The 18,868-nt window shown below is 45.8% G+C and overlaps 1 long non-coding RNA gene across 1 annotated transcript in view; it reads left to right on the top strand.

Annotated features, from left to right (window-relative positions):
* Nucleotides 1-18,868, top strand: part of LOC141993629 (uncharacterized) — a 173,892-nt gene that overhangs the window by 123,590 nt on the left and 31,434 nt on the right. The window contains exon 3 of the long non-coding RNA XR_012640914.1: nucleotides 4,647-4,667. This is a non-coding gene — a long non-coding RNA (uncharacterized LOC141993629). The remainder of the gene's footprint in view (nucleotides 1-4,646; nucleotides 4,668-18,868) is intronic.

Below are 18,868 nucleotides of genomic sequence, written 5' to 3'. Positions count from 1 at the left end.
GCAGCAGCCAGTTACGTGTTGTCCCTGCAGCCCACCCATTGGCCCTTTTATGTGTTCCCCATATCACCCCTGGCAGGGCACGTCCCACTCTCAGTGCTGTGTGGAGAACCAACCCCTGGTGGGAGCGCTCAGCTCACTAACAGCCTGGCCGGCAGGTTTCTTCCTTCCCCCACTGCCTCTGGCTGGGCTGATGCCCTGGGAAAGTCCAAGACCCTCCAGCCCAAGGCGCTGGCCAGGAGAAGCCAAGCCCTGTACATGCCAAAGCCCAGCACAACACTGGCATGGAAAAGCCTTTCCGCCTCCCAGCTAAGCTCTGGAGTGAGGGGGAGAAGCAATTTCCAGCCTGTTCATGCCCCCAAAGCTGCAAGCTCCACAGCAGCCCCCGGGCAGTAACTTAGCACCCTCTTCACCCGACACCCGCTGGGCCCTCCCCCAGGGTGCATGGAGCTGCTCCGTCCCCTAGGCACCCTCCCCTGCTGAGCCTCCTCTCTGGCTGGGTTCGCTGAAGCCCCTGCAGTCAGGTTCCCTGGGCCCTGGTGCACAATGCATCCTGAGGGCTTAACCCCTTCCTGCCTGCTGCGCTGTAGCCAGAGGCGGCTGGGTTATGTCAGTGCGCAGCAGTAGCCTGAAGGTGTTAGCTGCCTTTTGACAGTGTGCGGGCAGGAAGGGACAAGCTGCTTCCAGCCACATGGGAAAGATGAGCGGGAGAGATGAGCTCTGCAAAGACATGGGCCAGGTCATTTCTCCCTGCCCTTCCCCTGTGGCTGGAAGCAGCTCCTATCCCTTCCCTCCTGCACAGTACCAAAAGGCTGAGGCTGGCCATATTATGGTGTGAACCCTGGCAGAAATCTGGGGATGGAGGGCCTGTGACCCTGTGTACCCTACCCCCTCACCCCCACGTGTTGCCTCAGGAAGACTTAGGTACTAGGAGAGGTGGGTCCACCTCGGGGGCCCTGCTTGGCATGGAGGGCGGAGAGCGCCGGGCAGGGAGGGTCACGTAAGTTGGTCATCCTCCCCCCCCCCATGTGAGAGAGGTGTACAGGAGTGTGTCTGTGTCACCTCTCCCCGTGTGGGGGGCGGGAGGGGTGCGTGTGTCACCCCTCCCTGTGTGAACCCTAAAGCCTTAAAGATAAGAAAGTAAATAAAAAGAATCCAACTACGCAGTATTTCTTTTTAACAGGGGCTCAGTCAACTTTATGTAAATTTGAATGTTTGTACTGCATAGTTCTGATTGAGTGCCGTTGAACTCGCTTGAATAAGAGTAATTTTAATAGGTGTCCTGTATTCGTATTCAGCACAGGGAATTATGGTCATCCTACTGCTGTACCAACTCTTACCAATCACTTTGGCCAGCATGGACTATCTCTTACTTGAAATCACTTGGGGGTCCGATCCTGCAAGCACTTACACACGTGTGTAGCTCCCAGGGATGTCAGCATAGCTACTCTCAAGGGAGGCTACTCACATGTTTAAGTCTTTGGAGGATTGGGTCCATATGCAATAATATTTAAGTGGGTTCATATAACACCATGGGATAATTTAACCCGAGCGGCTCTTAATGAGCATGCAAAATATGCTAAACTTACAGCGAGCTTTCTTTGGAGACGTGGGGCACAACTACATTGCAACTGGAGGTGTAAATCCCCAGCTCAGGTAGATGACCGCTAGCTTTGATCAAGATAATGCACTAAAAATAGCAGTGTAGCCATGGTGGCATGGGCAGATTGTACTTGGGTGGCTAGCCAGTGCTGTCACCTATGCTACAGTGACCAGGCCACTATCGACACGGATCGATGAAAGCTAGTGTGTGTATCTGCCAACAGAGACGCACCCTGGGAGTGAAAGCCTGTCCCCATGGAAGTCAATGGGAGTTTTGCGATTGACTTCAATGGAGCTAGGATTTCATCCTTGGATACTATCCTTGCCTCTGTCATAGATGTTCTCTGTGCCCATGAGCAAAATGCTTAATGTCTCTGTGCATCAGCTTCCACATTAAGCTATGAGGCTAAGTTTGTTAATGTTTGCAGAGCACGCCAAGATCTTTGGAAGGAAGGTACCATATAAGTGCAAAGTAGTAGTATATTTCCATGTGTTTTTATTTAGCGGGTAGAAACTAAAAATACAAGCTATGATGGAACAATAATAATATTAATAATATAATGGGTGATAGATGTCATTAATGCTGTGTCCAGTACAGATAAAATGCAAATTTCAACCAAGATATTATAATCGCTACTTTAATAGATATTTCTGTTTACCAAAAATACATATAATTGTCTGTATCCAAATGTCTTTGCAAAAGAAACAAGGTTCAAGGAAGGGAATTCTGTTCAGATTGTGGTTTGTATTATAGTAGCACCTAGAAGATCCAACTCTGATTGAGGCCCTGTTATGCTAGGCACTGCACAAACGCATAAAAAGGAACAGTCTCTGGCCCAAAGAATGTACAGTTTCAACAGCTGAGAGGTGAGAGGGGGAAACAGAGTTACAGGTGGGGGAAGAGACTAGCCCAAGCTCACGCAGTTGGTCAGTGACAGCGCCAGAAACAGAATCCATTTCTTAACTTCCACTCCATTGGACCACACTACTTCTTGCCTATCACTTTTCTACTTATTTATTATTTTAGGGCTGTCAAGCAATTAAAAAAATTAATTGTGATTAAATGTGCTGTTAAACAAGTGCGATTAATCATTAATTTTTTTAATCACAATTAATTTTTTTGAGTTAATTGTGTGAGTTAACTGACAGCCCCAATGTATAGCTCTTCAGAATTCCAGTTATTGCCTTGCAAAACTAAATTAAATCCACTGCTCTAAAGAAATACTTAACCTTCCTGGAAATGGCTGGAAGATACCATTAGAGTAAAGGATTGAATGTGTTCTAAGGAAGTAATTGATTCTCTTGTCATGAGATTACTGTGGATAAATCTATTCTTGTTAAAGACTCAATCTTTTTTTTTTTTTAAATGAAAGATCTGTCCTTTTGAGTTTTATGATTGATGCCAGGCATACTGCAAAGTAGTATAAGGAAGATCTAGTGATAAGAACAGATGCACAACTGATCATGCAAAGTACTTAACACAGGGGTGGGCAAACTTTTTCTGGCCCAAGGGCCACATCTGAGTGTGGAAATTGCATGCAGGGCTAGGGCAGAGAGTTGTGGTGCGGGGGGGAGTGCAGGGTGTGGGAGGGGGTGCGATGTGCAGGAAGGGGCTCAGGGCAAGGGGTGGGGCAGAGAAGCAGTACGCGGTGTAGAGGGGGCTCAGGGCAGGGAATTGGGGTGCAGGAGGAGTGCAAGGTGTGGCAGGGGGCTCAGGGCAGGGAGCTGGGGTGCAGGAGGAGTGTGGGGTGTGGCAGGGGGCTCAGGGCAGGGAGTTGGGGTGCAAGAAAGGTGTGGCAGGGGGCTCAGGGCAGGGAGTTGGGATGCGGGGTGCGGCAGGGGGCTCAGGGCAGGGAGTTGGGGTGTGGCAGGGGTTCGGGGTGGCAGTGGCCCTGGGGGGGGCAGAGAGTTCATTGCCCTAGCCTGTGGATACCTCCCCCAAAGCTCCCATTGGTTCCCTGTTCCTGGCCAACGGGAGCTTCGGGGGAGGTATCGACAGGCAAGAGCAGTGTGCAGAGCTCTCTGCCCCCCTCCCCCAGGGGCCGCAGGGACGTGGTGCTGGCCGCTTCCTGGAGCAGCGCGGGGCCTGCGGCGCCACGGGGGTGGCACCACGGGGGTGGCAAAGCCCTGAGGGGCTGGAATCTGGCCCGCAGGCCGCAGTTTGCCCACCCCTGGCTTAACACTTACCACCAAAATCGAGGCCTTAATAACTAAAAGCTCTTGGCCCTCCGTTTTCAAAGAATAGAAAACTGGTAAATTTCTAAGCTGTCACTTCCAGAGTAACCAAAAGTTAGTGAGAGGAAATGGAGGGAGAAAGGTGATGGGATTGTCCTGCAATTCTAGTGTGTGTGTGTGTGTGTGTGTGTGTGTGTGTGTATAAAATACAGATTTTAATATTGCATTATGTAGGATATTTATAGTCAAAATGTATGGGGGCTGTTTTGTCACTGACGCACAATATTAGTTTTTCAAGCATTCATCAAAGATTGCTCTTGAAATTTTTTTTATGAGACACTAATTTAGAAGCATTAGATATTTTAATTAACTTTTAGGGTTGAGGACTAGAATCTCTGCACATCTATTTTGGATACTGATTTGAATCTTTAGTTTCTAGAGAGCATCTACGGTAATGCATCTAAAACATATGAATTAGCTCAAATTATTGATGTGCATGGGATAAAAAATTCTATTACCCCATTATCATCATCATAATTCTCCTCATCACTAAAGTGTGACAGAATGGATGTAATTAGTATTGATTGTGCAGGAACGGAAGCATAATGGAGGGGGTTTGATGATGCCTCTGTTATGTTGAGGGACATCATCTAAATATCTTATCTAGGATTCTTGCTATAGTGCTTCTGTGGTTAGGAATAATACCATTCAGGTTACCATATATTACATCAAATGGTTAACGCAAACAATTTGCAAAGTCAAGCACTCCAAAGTGAAGAAATGCCAGAATTAATTTGCCCCCCTTATGCTAATGCATATGTATTATGATACAGTCTTTAATTATATGATCACATACTACTTTTGTTCCACAGGTCTCCTGCTTCATTCAATGAGTGAGTAGTTTTTCAATATTTCTCTATTATTCTCATTCAATGTGTGGTCCCAGGATTTAGTCATTGCACACCATCCAAGCCCTGCACAGAATGCAAAATTACTAATTTCCTCATGGGGGTTTCTAGAGTGCGCTTCCCCCCCCCTGCTTCTATCCAACATTCCCCCCCACATCCCCAGTCTGAGTCCTGCTTCCCTCCCCCTCTGCACCTACAGCCTTCCCCAGCTGGTTTTTGCAATCTCCTCTTCTCCCACTCCTCTTGTCCTCCTGTCCTACTTCCCTCCATTTCTTACTCCTCTGCATTCAAGTCAGTTTGCTTCCTCCCTTTCTTCCATGCTGCCTGGGGGGCAGTCACGGAAGAGAGAAGGTCTCCCTGCTCTCAGTTCTTGTGCCCAGCCCCAAGATGGAGCAAACTCAGTTACTTTGTGGGGATGGCACGTGGGAGTCCCATTTGATATGTCGGAGCTGAGAGAGCTTGGCGCACGCTCCATGCGGACAGAATCTTTAGAGAATTTAGAGGCCCAAATCTAACGTGTCTCTACTGAGAATGTGCAGGTTTTTCAGTGTCTATTATCTTGGCCAAATTTGGGTGAATTTCACAGGGACAGCACAAGGCACATCCCTGACGCCACAGCAACCCACCTGCCAAATTTCATGTCCCTGCCCCAAAGTATAGGGGTTCTAGAGCGTCTCAGCAAAATGCATGTAAGAATTGTTTTAACATGGGCAGAACAACTTTGGTTCCCTTAATTTCCTCCTTCAGAACCATTTGAGCTGAAAGTTGTTGTTTTTTTAAAATCCAGCCTGAAGCAGATGACTAGCATGGAAAATTTCAGCCCAAATGGTTCATGTTTGGAAAAGCTATAAGCAACTGGGCCTTATAATCAGAAGGGTCAGGCAACTTGAACTATCGGTGGCATTCCTAGCTCCACCTACAATGAAAATGACCCGGAGGGGACATTTCAACAAGAGGTTTATCACTTGTGATAACAACAACAGTGCTTGAATAGCGACTTTCGTTCAAGGATGCCCAGCTCTAAACAGAGAGGGGGTTTTGGTTGCACAAGTCCTGCAGAATCAGGCACCCCATTATAAAGCAGTTTTGTACATGAACGAAGTAGTTTGAGTGTAGTTGACACAGAGCCAGATTGTGACTCTGGTGAGCACCTGCACAGGGGACTATGGATAACAGAGCCTGTGGCTTCCTACCTGTATATCCGTGCAAGGGAGAGCAACTTTGGTGGGGCAGTGTCTCGCCCTTCTGGGAAAATGGGTGGGTGGGGATTTGGAATTGGTTGAACCGTTGTCCTATCCACTCTTCTCCTCGATGTGCTGGCCAGCACAGCTGTACCAGTGTGATTTGCTATTGGCATGAAGCTGAGACAGAATCCCACCCTTCCCCTTCCTCTGCCAGACAGAGTGGGTGAAACGGAATTCATCGCGACTGAGCCACAATCTGACACCATGGCTGCTCCACAGCCAACGAGTGTGTTGTACAAACTTGGACAGAGGCCAGAATTTTGTTTTGCTTTTAAAACTAACAAAGCAGTTTTGCAATATCCCAGGCCAAAGCCGGCCAAACGTGTTTGTGCTCCTCTGTTTCACGCTAGTTTGCCGTGAAAGTCTGAAACTATTGACATTAACTGATAAACTGTCAAATGTTTTAGTGCTAGGCCCCAATTCTGCAAACACTTATGCACGGAACTTGACTCATGGGAGTAGTCACATTCCATGCACCCAATTCTGCAACCCTGGCTCACACTGTAATTCTGACGTGAGTTCATTGGAAGTGCTCATGTGTAAGAGCTTGCAGGATCAGGTCTTAGTGAAGATGGTTGCTGAGTTTTCTGAATGATTTGCTTGGAAATTGGAGCCTGTGCCATCATTTTACTTTAGAAAAGATTTCTTACATTGTTCTAAACTATTATACTTTCTTTATAAATATCCAGTGAATGAGCTAATCATCCAACAGCTCCAGTAATCTCTGGATTTTATGGGTAAATGGACTCACTGCTTCTACCTGTGGGTTCATTAGTACATGCACAGTCAGATGAATCTGAATAGTAGTAATAAAATTAATGATTTTATTAGCACATGTATTGATGTATGATCCTCATCCAAGGATCTCTAAGGCCCTAGTTCAGCAAGGTACGTAAGCAAGTGTGTAACTTTAAGCAAGTAAATATGCTTTTGTGAATCAGGGCCTGAATGCTTTATCAATATTGACCCGATCCTGCAGCTCTTTCTTGTATGAGAAGTCACACTGAAATCACTAGAACTACTCATTTAAGGTGTGAAGGGTCAGGAGCATTCATCTAGACTATGCTCATCATCAATGGGGGAAGTCTACTACAGACACCTGGGGCTCAGTTTTGTGAGGTACTGAGCACACTTTGGTGTCACTGAGAGTTGAGTACACCTAGTGTTGTCTGGCCTTGGAAGTATTATTTGAACCTGATGAAGAAAAATGACCTTTTGATGGCTGGTTCCTCGGGACTATTTATTTAAAACCTGACCCAAGATTCCCATAAACTTCAGTGGGTATTGGAGTGGGCCCTTAATTATTATGTTATGGCAAATAGCAATAGATTCTGCTTTTGTTTGGCAGGACACCTGAGGCGTTTGGGGAGGTAACTAATGAATGTCTGTCTGTTCCACTATAAAAATATGGTTATGAATCACTGGCTTTAAATGTAGGAGTTCTTGCTAATGAAGGTGAGTTATGGTCCAACCTTGGTTCTTTTGAGGGTTTTGTTTAGTTTCCAGACTGGACTCTAACCTGGGTATCACTCCTCTTAATACCTAATTCTGTTTTTAAACCTGTATTACATTTTTCCAAGTTTATTTGATGCATCTTTTATTTATTTTGGTCTTTATGCACCAAGAACATCTATCCTGGGCTCTCAGTCTCTAAACAACTGCTAGAAGCACAATTAACCCCAGAAATAGCAGATTCTGTTCAAAAAGGACAGTCAACCAAAAAGACCTTCCCAAAGATGCTACCTTCCCCAAACATCTTGGCTCTCCCCAGGGCCAGAGTGAATAGACTGGTGAGCTTTGCAGCATGCTCTGAAGATCAGCAAATTCAGACTGCTACTGACCAAGGTTAGCGGTGAATTCTAAAGATGGGGGCCACATAGACAATTACTGCGTCCTCATGGAGAACAATTGTGTGGTGTTGTGGAGGTGGCTAATGAAAACTAGCATTCATGATGTTTCTTCCTGCAGTTGCTGTTGGCACCCATTGCTGAGATCAGAGCCAAATCACAACTCCCCGGTATGTTTTAAAAATTTCTTTATTTCCCTTCCTGGGAGCAGGAGAACGACTGTTCAGACCCAAAGATAGTTTTGAAGGGTATTATTATATTGTGCTACTGTATTCACTCAATAGCAGCACCTTTCTGAGTTCTATCTGGTGCAATGTGTAGCCCATCCTCTCCTGTTAGCCTTTAACAAAATGTCAGATTCCAGCAAGCTGGTGTCTACATGCCCCAGGAATGGGCACATTAGGAACTGATTGATAGGTTTCTCTTCCGGGCAAAATCAGGTACTGTCTGAGCACTTCCATCTGACCCAGGCATTTCCATAAGCTGCCTTTTGATGGAGCTAAGAAAGTATGAACAAACTTTTGTGCCTACATGATCGGCTTTGTCAGCATTTTGAGGGATGTGATCCTGTGCTATTCCATATATACTTTCCATTCAAGGCTTGACAGCTTTTTTATTGTGGATAATTTTATAGTAAGAGTAATAGCACCCGTCAGGACTGAGCTCTTCTACTTGGTATGTTCCCAGCATTACGCTTCTTTTCTGCAATTGTGTGAACAAAAAATATTTTTGCAGTCTAGTTGTGACATGACCAAATCTGCTGCAAATTCTTGTTTGAGTGAGCAACCTCCCCTTTCGTTACTGGAAAGTCTAAATAATATTTGATGTTTGAGCTGAGCAGTTCTGGTCAAGAATATGAATAGCGGTTCAAAAGTCTTCTGATGGAACAGTTGTCCATCGGACAAAGCTGATTTGATGGTGTAGGCTACATGGCTGGCCGTCCCTGTCAGTCTCTGAGGGAGGCCATGCAGCCTCGCTGTTGCGTACCTGTAAAGGTGAGCTCAAAGAGGGGAATTAGCTTCACGTAGTGCTCCGGTCCTTCGGCTAGGCAGAACAGCATGGCAGTCTATGAGCTCCAGGCCCAGTCAGGGTGGGGCAGCAAAGCAATGGGTAGTCTCTGGCCTGCAATCAGAGCAGAGCGGCTAAGCAGTCTATGAGTCCCAGTAGGGGTGAGCACCATAAAGTCTAGAGGCTCAGGTAAGGGTGAGCACCAAGAGAGTTTAGGGGCTCTGTCAGGGTTCCCTCCCCACTCTGAACTCCAGGGTACAAATGTGGGGACCTGCATGAAAGACCCCCTAAGCTTATTTCTACCAGCTTAGGTTAAAAACTTCCCCAAGGTACAAATTCTTCCTTGTCCTTGGATGGTATCGCTGCCACCACCAAGTGAGTCAGACAAAGATTCAGGAAAAGGACCACTTGGAATTCCTGTTTCCCCAAAATATCCCCCCAAACCCCTTCACCCCCTTTCCTGGGGAGGCTTGAGAATAATATACCAGCCAAATAGGTAAACAAGGTGAGCCCAGACCAGACCCTTGGGTTTTTAGGACACTAAATCAGATTCTTAAAAATAGAACTTTATTATAAAGAAAAAGAAGCACCTCTGTAAAATCAGGATGGAAGGTAATTTTACAGGGTAATAAGATTTAAAACCCAGAGGATTCCCCTCTAGGCAAAACTTTAAAGTTACAAAAAAACAGGAATAAACTTCCCTCTTAGCAAAGGGAAAATTCACAAGCTAAAACAAAAGATAATCTAACACATTTCCTTGCTATTACTTTCTATTTCTGTAATTTTTAGATGTATCATTTCAGCAGGAGCTGGATTACTTGCTTGGTCTCTCTCTTCGTCTCAGAGAAAACAACAAAGAAAACACGCAAACAAAACCTCCCCCCACAGATTTGAAAGGAGCTTCTTCCCTTATTGGTCCTTTTGGTCAGGTGCCAACCAAGTTATTTGAGCTTTTTAACCCCTTACAGGTAAAGGAGGGATTTTATGCTACCCTTATGTATGTTTATGACATGCCCCCCTCAAATCACAGATGGTGCTGGACAGCCTGCTCCACACTGTCTAGAGTCTAGAGGCTCAGGTAAGAGTGAGCACCAAGAGAGTCTAGGGGCTCAGGCAGGGTTGAGCACCAATAACAGTCTATGGGGCTCCAGTAGGGTGACCTGAGGAGCACAGGTGTCCTTGCCTAAGGAGCGGGAGGACTGTCACTCCAGGGGTGGGATGGCATGGCAGGGTGGGACATGGGTCCACCCAACTCCACTGTGTCCCAGCCCAGGGCCCTAACAGTGGCAGAGTGGTCCGCCACTGGATCAGCTGGGATCCGCCCGCAACACGCTGACTTTGTATCAGGCCAGGTCCCAATCAGACTGTTGCCTGGTTTCCCTGCGCTGCTGCTTACTCTTCCCCCTTGGGTGTACCTGCGTCTGTTATCTTGGGGAGATCCAGCCAGTCCTCAGGCGGCAGCCCCAGCAGCTCCTCAGCATCTTGGTCGGCTGGTGGTCCTAGGAGCTCTGGCCAGTCCTCAGGAGGCAACCCCGGAAGCCCCGCTGCAAGCTCCAGTAGAAGGCGGGATGCGTCTGTCACCTGTGGTGGCTTCACCACAACGGAGCTGCAGGTCCCGCCTTTTGTACTTCCCCTCCTGTCCTGCCCTTCCGCTTCCGGCGGAGCGGATGAGGCTCTCCTGGTTCAGCCCACTGCAGGGGGCATGTTGTGGTCCCTCCCTGTCACTCTCTGCGGGAGGCCACGCCTCCTCGCTACAGATAGAATCAAAATTCTCTGGGAATGTGTGGACTTAGTCAAAACTTTCAGTGGAAACCAGGCAGACAGGCTTGGCGTCCTGGGATCCCATCAACCCACCTGGCATGTGGGTGGGCTGCCTGGCTCCCTGGTTTACCATGCTACCCAGCTTGCAAGCCAGGCAGGCAGCTGGGGCATGGCCGGCGAGGACATTTTCAAAAAATTCTATTTTGGATCTTCCAAAATGAAAGTTTTTGAAAATTCCCATCCTAAGGGAAAAATTTTCATTTCCAATTTGAAATGCAAAATTTTCCATGGGACAGACGTTCTGTTCCCCACATAGCTTGACAGCTGTTTCTGTTGTGAGATAAGGTTTATCTGACTCCAAGGAGGATTTTGTTTGTGTGATTTCATTTGTCAAAAACGACCCCTCACCATGTATCTTCATGAGCATTTCCAGATATTTGGAATTTGTACTGTACTGAGATGCTCAGCTTTCTCAATTTCTCATTGAGTCTGAGAAGGATGCAGTCAGCAATGAAAAAACTCTGGCTGCTTATATAATGAGGGCTAATGTTAATGGGAGTCTATTTTATTTGACTTCATTAAGCTTTGGACCAGGCTCTGAGTCTTGTGTGCTGCATTAAGTGAATGTTGCAGTTCCACGCCACAGGTATCCGCTGTTCACATTGTTTCTCTTTCTCTACGTAATTTTAGATGCTCATCCCTGTGGTGTGTGAGGGCAAATTGTTTTGGACATTTCCTTTTAGTTAAATTTAAATCACGCATAACAAAAGGGAATTTTCCCCCAATATTTCAGCCCATCCCAATTGTGTAACCATCACCTGAGTGGCAATTGGTCAGCTAATTTTCATTTATCTGTTACATGACTTACAAGAGATTTGTCTTTTCTTATCTGTGAACAAAACGGCTTTGCAATCCACAGGTATTGATTTTGTAGGATTTCTTACATGTCTTTGAATGTGTTGCTGGTTGGTGTGTCTGCAGTAAGGGGTCCCAAACATTTTTATGCTGTGGACCACTGTGCCATTCGCGATCAACTTGCTTGTGATTTCATGGATCACCTCCTCTCCCATTGTTAGTCGAATAAGATCTCTCTAAGTAATATTAAGGAAATATTGAATGTATCTTTTTTCAGTACAATTCAACAGCTGGAAACAAGGGACCAGATCCCCAGGTGCAGTTAATTTGTATAGTTTGATTAAGGTCAGGGATGAGTTGGATCTGGTCCAATAAGTGCAGCCAGCACCATTTGACCACCCAGTCCCCTTCAGACTACCATCAAGTGCTCTGCAGACCACTGGTAGTCCACACACTTTGGGAGCCAGTGGTCTGGAACAACTAAATGTTTGCTCCTACCATGCTTAGGGTAGATCTACATAACAGCTGGAGGTGTGAATGGCAGCTCATGTTGACATCCCTTTAGCCCACACCCTGGCATCCTCACTACAATGTATAGTGAGCTAGCTGGAGTATAGCTAGTGCATGTTTGTCTACACCAGCTGCCATTCACACCTCTGGCTGCAATGTGGACATACCCTTAGAATGGCTGCGTAGTCTTCCCTTCGGCTTCTCTATTATTTGCATAATGGCCTGAGCTTGAAAACCTGTGTTTACACAAGCATTCCTCACCCTAAGTGATGCTGCAAATTCAATAGATTGTGAATTGTTTTGGGCAGGGATTAGCTTTATGTTAATGCATGTACAGCACCTAGCACTGTGGAACCCTGATTCCCGATTAAAGCCTCCAGGTGCTACTGCGGTACAAATAACTGCTTTCAGTTAAAGGCTCCAGCAAAGGGAAGGATGAGCCACGATGGCGTGCTTGTGGGGATTAATGACAACTGTTCAGCTCAACAAAACAGCAGAGCAAGTGGGGATACCAAGCCAACTCTAGATTGCCGGGGAGTAAAGCATGGAAAGGTTGCAGCAGAAATAAAGCAAAACTTGGATATAGAACCAAAGCAATAGTCACCTTTGTGATCACTTTGGTTTAAATTCTGCTGTCACTTGCACTTGTCTAATACTTGAGTAAGTCTTAGTTTAACACTGATGTAAAACTCCAGAGCAAAATGTGGCCAGGTAACTGTTAGTAGCAGATCCTGAGCTGCAAAACAGCCCTGTTAAATGCACATTAGTTATGTCCCATATTCACATAAGTATATCATTATTATTTATGAAAAAGTTACAGTCCCATCCAACTGCTTATAAATACTCGTTAATAAATTAATCTGCCACTATGTGTTCACACTTCATCTTAGAAACTTTACATAAAAATAAAATTCACAAACTGTTCCGAATGCATTGGAGTGTCACACCGTAGAACAATTACTTCAGTGGAACCTTCCCAAAACTACAAAACAATTTCTTTGCTGCTAATTTTCTGTTCACTTTGTCATTATTACTGTGTTTGGATAAAATGTCTGCTTCGTAAGCAGTGAAGTCTCAGCCTTGGGTTGCCGACATTGCTCTTTTCCTGGGGGAATGGCTCTAATGTCACAAATTATAACAGTTATTCTTGCAGGATGAAGTGGATTTAATCTCCCTGGGCATTTTAGGTCTCCAAAGACATTTGAGTTTGGAGGAATGTTTTGCTCGCTCACAACACATTTGTTTTTTTATGTTTCAGAGTAACAGCCGTGTTAGTCTGTATTCGTAAAAAGAAAAAAGAAAAGGAGTACTTGTGGCACCTTAGAGACTAACCAGTTTATTTGAGCATGAGCTTTCGTGAGCTACAGCTCACTTCATCGGATGCATAGCATATCGTGGAAACTGCAGAAGACATTATATACACACAGAGACCATGAAACAAAACTTCCTCCCACCCCACTCTCCTGCTGGTAACAGCTTATCTAAAGTGATCATCAAGGAGGGCCATTTCCAGCACAAATCCAGGTTTTCTCACCCTTCCCCCCCCCTCCCTCCCCCACAGACACACATACAAACTCACTCTCCTGCTGGTAATAGCCCATCCCTCTTTGAAACCTCTCTTTATAATGCGCATGATAATCAAGGTGGGTCATTTCCAGCACTAATCCAGGTTTTCTCACCCCCCCCCCCACACCCCTCCAAAAACCACACACACAAACTCACTCTCCTGCTGGCAATAGCTCATCTTACAATGTGCACAGCAATAATCCAAGTTTAACCAGAACGTCTTGGGGGGGGGTTTGTAGGAAAAAAACAAGGGGAGATAGGCTACCTTGCATAATGACTTAGCCACTCCCAGTCTCTATTCAAGCCCAAATTAATAGTATCCAATTTGCAAATGAATTCCAATTCAGCAGTTTCTCGCTGGAGTCTGGATTTGAAGTTTTTTTGCTTTAAGATAGCGACCCTCATGTCTGTGATTGCGTGACCAGAGAGATTGAAGTGTTCTCCGACTGGTTTATGAATGTTATAATTCTTAACATCTGATTTGTGTCCATTTATTCTTTTACGTAGAGACTGTCCAGTTTGACCAATGTACATGGCAGAGGGGCATTGCTGGCACATGATGGCATATATCACATTGGTGGATGTGCAGGTGAACGAGCCTCTGATAGTGTGGCTGATGTTGTTAGGCCCTGTGATGGTGTCCCCTGAATAGATATGTGGGCACAGTTGGCAACGGGCTTTGTTGCAAGGATAGGTTCCTGGGTTAGTGGTTCTGTTGTGTGGTATGTGGTTGTTGGTGAGTATTCGCTTCAGGTTGGGGGGCTGCCTGTAGGCAAGGACTGGCCTGTCTCCCAAGATTTGTGAGAGTGTTGGGTCATCCTTCAGGATAGGTTGTAGATCCTTAATAATGCGTTGGAGGGGTTTTAGTTGGGGGCTGAAGGTGACGGCTAGTGGCGTTCTGTTATTTTCTTTGTTAGGCCTGTCCTGTAGTAGGTGACTTCTGGGAACTCTTCTGGCTCTATCAATCTGTTTCTTCACTTCCGCAGGTGGGTATTGTAGTTGTAAGAATGCTTGATAGAGATCTTGTAGGTGTTTGTCTCTGTCTGAGGGGTTGGAGCAAATGCGGTTGTATCGCAGAGCTTGACTGTAGACGATGGATCGTGTGGTGTGGTCAGGGTGAAAGCTGGAGGCATGTAGGTAGGAATAGCGGTCAGTAGGTTTCCGGTATAGGGTGGTGTTGATGTGACCATCGTTTATTAGCACTGTAGTGTCCAGGAAGTGGATCTCTTGTGTGGACTGGACCAGGCTGAGGTTGATGGTGGGATGGAAATTGTTGAAATCATGGTGGAATTCCTCAAGGGCTTCTTTTCCATGGGTCCAGATGATGAAGATGTCATCAATATAGCGCAAGTAAAGTAGGGGCGTTAGGGGACGAGAGCTGAGGAAGCGTTGTTCTAAATCAGCCATAAAAATGTTGGCATACTGTGGGGCCATGCGGGTACCCATAGCAGTGCCGCTGATCTGAAGGTATACATTGTCCCCAAATGTAAAATAGTTATGGGTAAGGACAAAGTCACAAAGTTCAGCCACCAGGTTAGCCGTGACATTATCGGGGATAGTGTTCTTGATGGCTTGTAGTCCATCTTTGTGTGGAATGTTGGTGTAGAGGGCTTCTACATCCATAGTGGCCAGGATGGTGTTATCAGGAAGATCACCAATGGATTGTAGTTTCCTCAGGAAGTCAGTGGTGTCTCGAAGGTAGCTGGGAGTGCTGGTAGGGTAGGGCCTGAGGAGTGAGTCTACATAGCCGGACAATCCTGCTGTCAGGATGCCAATGCCTGAGATGATGGGGCGCCCAGGATTTCCAGGTTTATGGATCTTGGGTCGTAGATAGAATATCCCAGGTCGGGGTTCCAGGGGTGTGTCTGTGCGGATTTGATCTTGTGCTTTTTCAGGAAGTTTCTTGAGCAAATGCTGTAGATGCTTTTGGTAACTCTCAGTGGGATCAGAGGGTAATGGCTTGTAGAAAGTGGTGTTGGAGAGCTGCCGAGCAGCCTCTTGTTCATATTCCGACCTATTCATGATGACAACAGCACCTCCTTTGTCAGCCTTTTTGATTATGATGTCAGAGTTGTTTCTGAGGCTGTGGATGGCATTGTGTTCTGCACGGCTGAGGTTATGGGGCAAGTGATGCTGCTTTTCCACAATTTCAGCCCGTGCACGTCGGCGGAAGCACTCTATGTAGAAGTCCAGTCTGCTGTTTCGACCTTCAGGAGGAGTCCACCTAGAATCCTTCTTTTTGTAATGTTGGTAGGCAGACCTCTGTGGTCGACCTTCAGGAGGAGTCCACCTAGAATCCTTCTTTTTGTAATGTTGGTAGGCAGGCCTCTGTGGTCGACCTTCAGGAGGAGTCCACCTAGAATCCTTCTTTTTGTAATGTTGGTAGGCAGGCCTCTGTGGTCGACCTTAAGGAGGAGTCCACCTAGAATCCTTCTTTTTGTAATGTTGGTAGGCAGGCCTCTGTGGTCGACCTTTGTGGATTAAGATGGGTATACAGGGTCCAGGGTGGCTTTTGGAGACACAGGCATGGTTCTGTATACCTGAGGGGAGAACTTGGCCTGCAGCGTATGAAAGATACCTGAATTAAACGCTGGATTTTTCAAAGCTCTGAGCTTGTGTAGCTTTCATTGATCAACAGTAAGGAGGACTGTGGTGTGGGTGGGAGATACACAGCTTCTCCAGTTCTGCTAAAAGCTCCCCTTCCTCTCCCTGGCTTAGGTAAACAGTGCTTCCCACAGCTCCCCACCCACCCACCCACTTATCTATCTAGCTACCTACCTGCCACAGAGTTTTGTACTGCCGCACATCACCAGGATGCAGTGGGGGAGGAGAAGAGACAGGAGAAGGAAAGGAAGAATGTGAGCTCTGTGAAAGAGTGAAGGGAATACATTTTACCTTAGCTGTTATCAGGCTTCTCGAGTGTTCCTCAAAGGGATTCAGGTGCAAAACCCATAATTTGCGAAGCTTCTGAGTGTAGGACTCCTTAGCAAAACATCTTAGCAAAAGTCTAAATCGCTATTAGGGAAAGCAAGCCCTGGCCTGGTCTGACCATGCCTGTCCTTGATCACAGAAGTAGGAGTCGTGAGTAGGTTAATTTAATTGACTTTCCTCCTTTATTTTGTTCCCATCAATGAATCTGCTTGTATTTGCGACAGAAATAATTCAATGAAAGGGTATTTTGTTGGATCCAACTCAGTCTAGTGACAGTGAACAAGAATGTGTTGTGCTGTACGTCTCCTAGCTAGCCCAATGCCAGTGAAATTCTGCGGGCGGCCTGGCTCATCAGGTTTCAGTAGACGTGGTATTGAAAAATGGTATCAATAATACTTAACTCTTAAATAGTGTTTTCATCAATAGATCTCAAAGCGCTTTACAAAGGAGGTGAGCACATTAACATAAACTTTCAACACACGTCACTGATTTGATGGTATTCTCTACCATGGCTTTATCCTGGTGGGGATGGTGAGTTAAATCTAGTTAAAATTATGCTATTCACTGACTGCAGGCTATGTTAAAAAGGAATATTAAATGGATGCATAGAAATACCAGAACTTCATAGCCAAATGATCACCTCCCTAACAATTTTTACAAGGAAGGATCAATACCACTAGTTCTAACCTTTGCTTTTTTTGGATGAAATACATCAGGCCTAGATATTCACTGAGCAGATTGAAATAGTTTCTACAGCAGTAAGGAGTTAATCATGACAAGCCTGAGCTTCCACCCCTGTCACCCATCAAATCTGTAAATTATAATAATTGTACAGCATCTGTTTGTTAGTAGTTTTCATGAATCTGTAATTATTTTATTCAAGATATATTTTCCTCCAGAAATTTTGTTTCTCTTACAGATCATTTTAAAAAAAATCAATCTAGTTTACATAGCACTGGTTAGCAAATTTTACAGGTCTCAAAAAGTTTATAAAATCTTCTAGGTAACTGGATGTATCTACCCAGTAATCAGCATCATAATATTTTGAAATGTGGCCTCGATTTATAGCAATTGTATTTATCTTTGAGATAATGGGCCAAACTGAGCTATGTACACTTACAGCAGCTAAGGATTTAGCTCTTTTAGGTAAAGGTAAAATATATATGTAAACCATGGGACTAGAACCAGGATCTCTAGAGCCTAGGACAGCTGATGTCCCTATATGGCCATTAGGAGGCTTTGTAGAGCCATCTCCAAAGAACACTATGAAGATCAGATGCCATAGGAAGTACCACCCAAAAGGACCAGAGCAATGGCACCCTGTGGCATTCTGATTGGCCTGTGCTCACTATTTAAACCTGGAGAGTGGCCCAGGGAGTTGGCTGGGCAACACATTCCGGCTGTTGGCTTGCTCTGACTGCAAACCTCCCCTCGCTTTCTGATCGCCAGTCCCTGACCCCAGCCTGACTCCTGATTCCAGTCTAGTAACTACCTCTGATCTCTGGTCTCTGACTCTTACCTGCTGATCCCAGCTCTAGTGATTACTCTGTTCCCTGCTCACTGACTGCTACCTTGTGGCTGTCCTTGACTTGTGGACAACAGCCCAGCTGTGGCTTCTAGGCCATACTGCCTACACCCTGGCCCCTTACCATATGCAAGCTGACATGGTTATGGTACTGCTTACACCTGTCTCCTTTCTGGTTTCTCAGTGTGCACTCCCTCAGATGTTTAGCCTTGTGTCCTTATCTGTATGGGGTAGGGGGGAAGATTTTACCATTCTCCCATTCTTAGGGTACATCTACACTTGGAGGAGACATACTTGTGGTAGCTCAATGAAGGCTAAAAATAGTCGTGTAGCTGAGGTGGCATGGGCAGTGGTGGGAAGGGCCACTCCCTGTACAAACCTGTCCAGACCCCTGAGTATGTACTTGGGCGGCTAGCCTGAGCTGTGACCCGTGCTGCTGCAGCTACTCTGCTGTTTTTAGCGTGCTACGCTCATTGAGAGTGTGTGCAAGTATGTCTACACGAGCTGGGAATCAAACCCCTAGCTCCAAGTATAGACCAGCTCTGAGTGGGCTGTAGGTGCAACACCTTGTCTGTGCCTTGTGATCCATGCTATAGAAAGATCAACTGCTTTCAGAAAACAAATACTTTATTAGAGAATGGAACAAAGCATTAGAGAAAATAATTTCAAAACAGCCAACATGTATGGTTAGTCTCCTGTAATCTTACACTTCACTCCAAGCTATGTTGGATTGGGCTGCCCTCTTGAGATACAGGGACAGAACAGACCTAACTTGCATTCTTTATCCTACCTAGCCGGTTCTCACTTTGCCTTCCTGAGAATGTGTTCCCCAGTCTTTTTCCTTCCCCCTCCCTCAGGGAAACTCGCTCATCCAAACCCCATCCTCTTTGTGTGAGCCTGAGTGCACTTACCACATTGCTTGATGCCATTTTGTTAGCG

The sequence above is a fragment of the Natator depressus genome, chromosome 9 (assembly GCF_965152275.1).
Source record: "Natator depressus isolate rNatDep1 chromosome 9, rNatDep2.hap1, whole genome shotgun sequence".
In the NCBI taxonomy this organism is placed as follows: domain Eukaryota; kingdom Metazoa; phylum Chordata; order Testudines; family Cheloniidae; genus Natator; species Natator depressus.
Note: the sequence above shows the minus strand (reverse complement) of the source record. Positions and strands in the feature narration are given on the sequence as shown.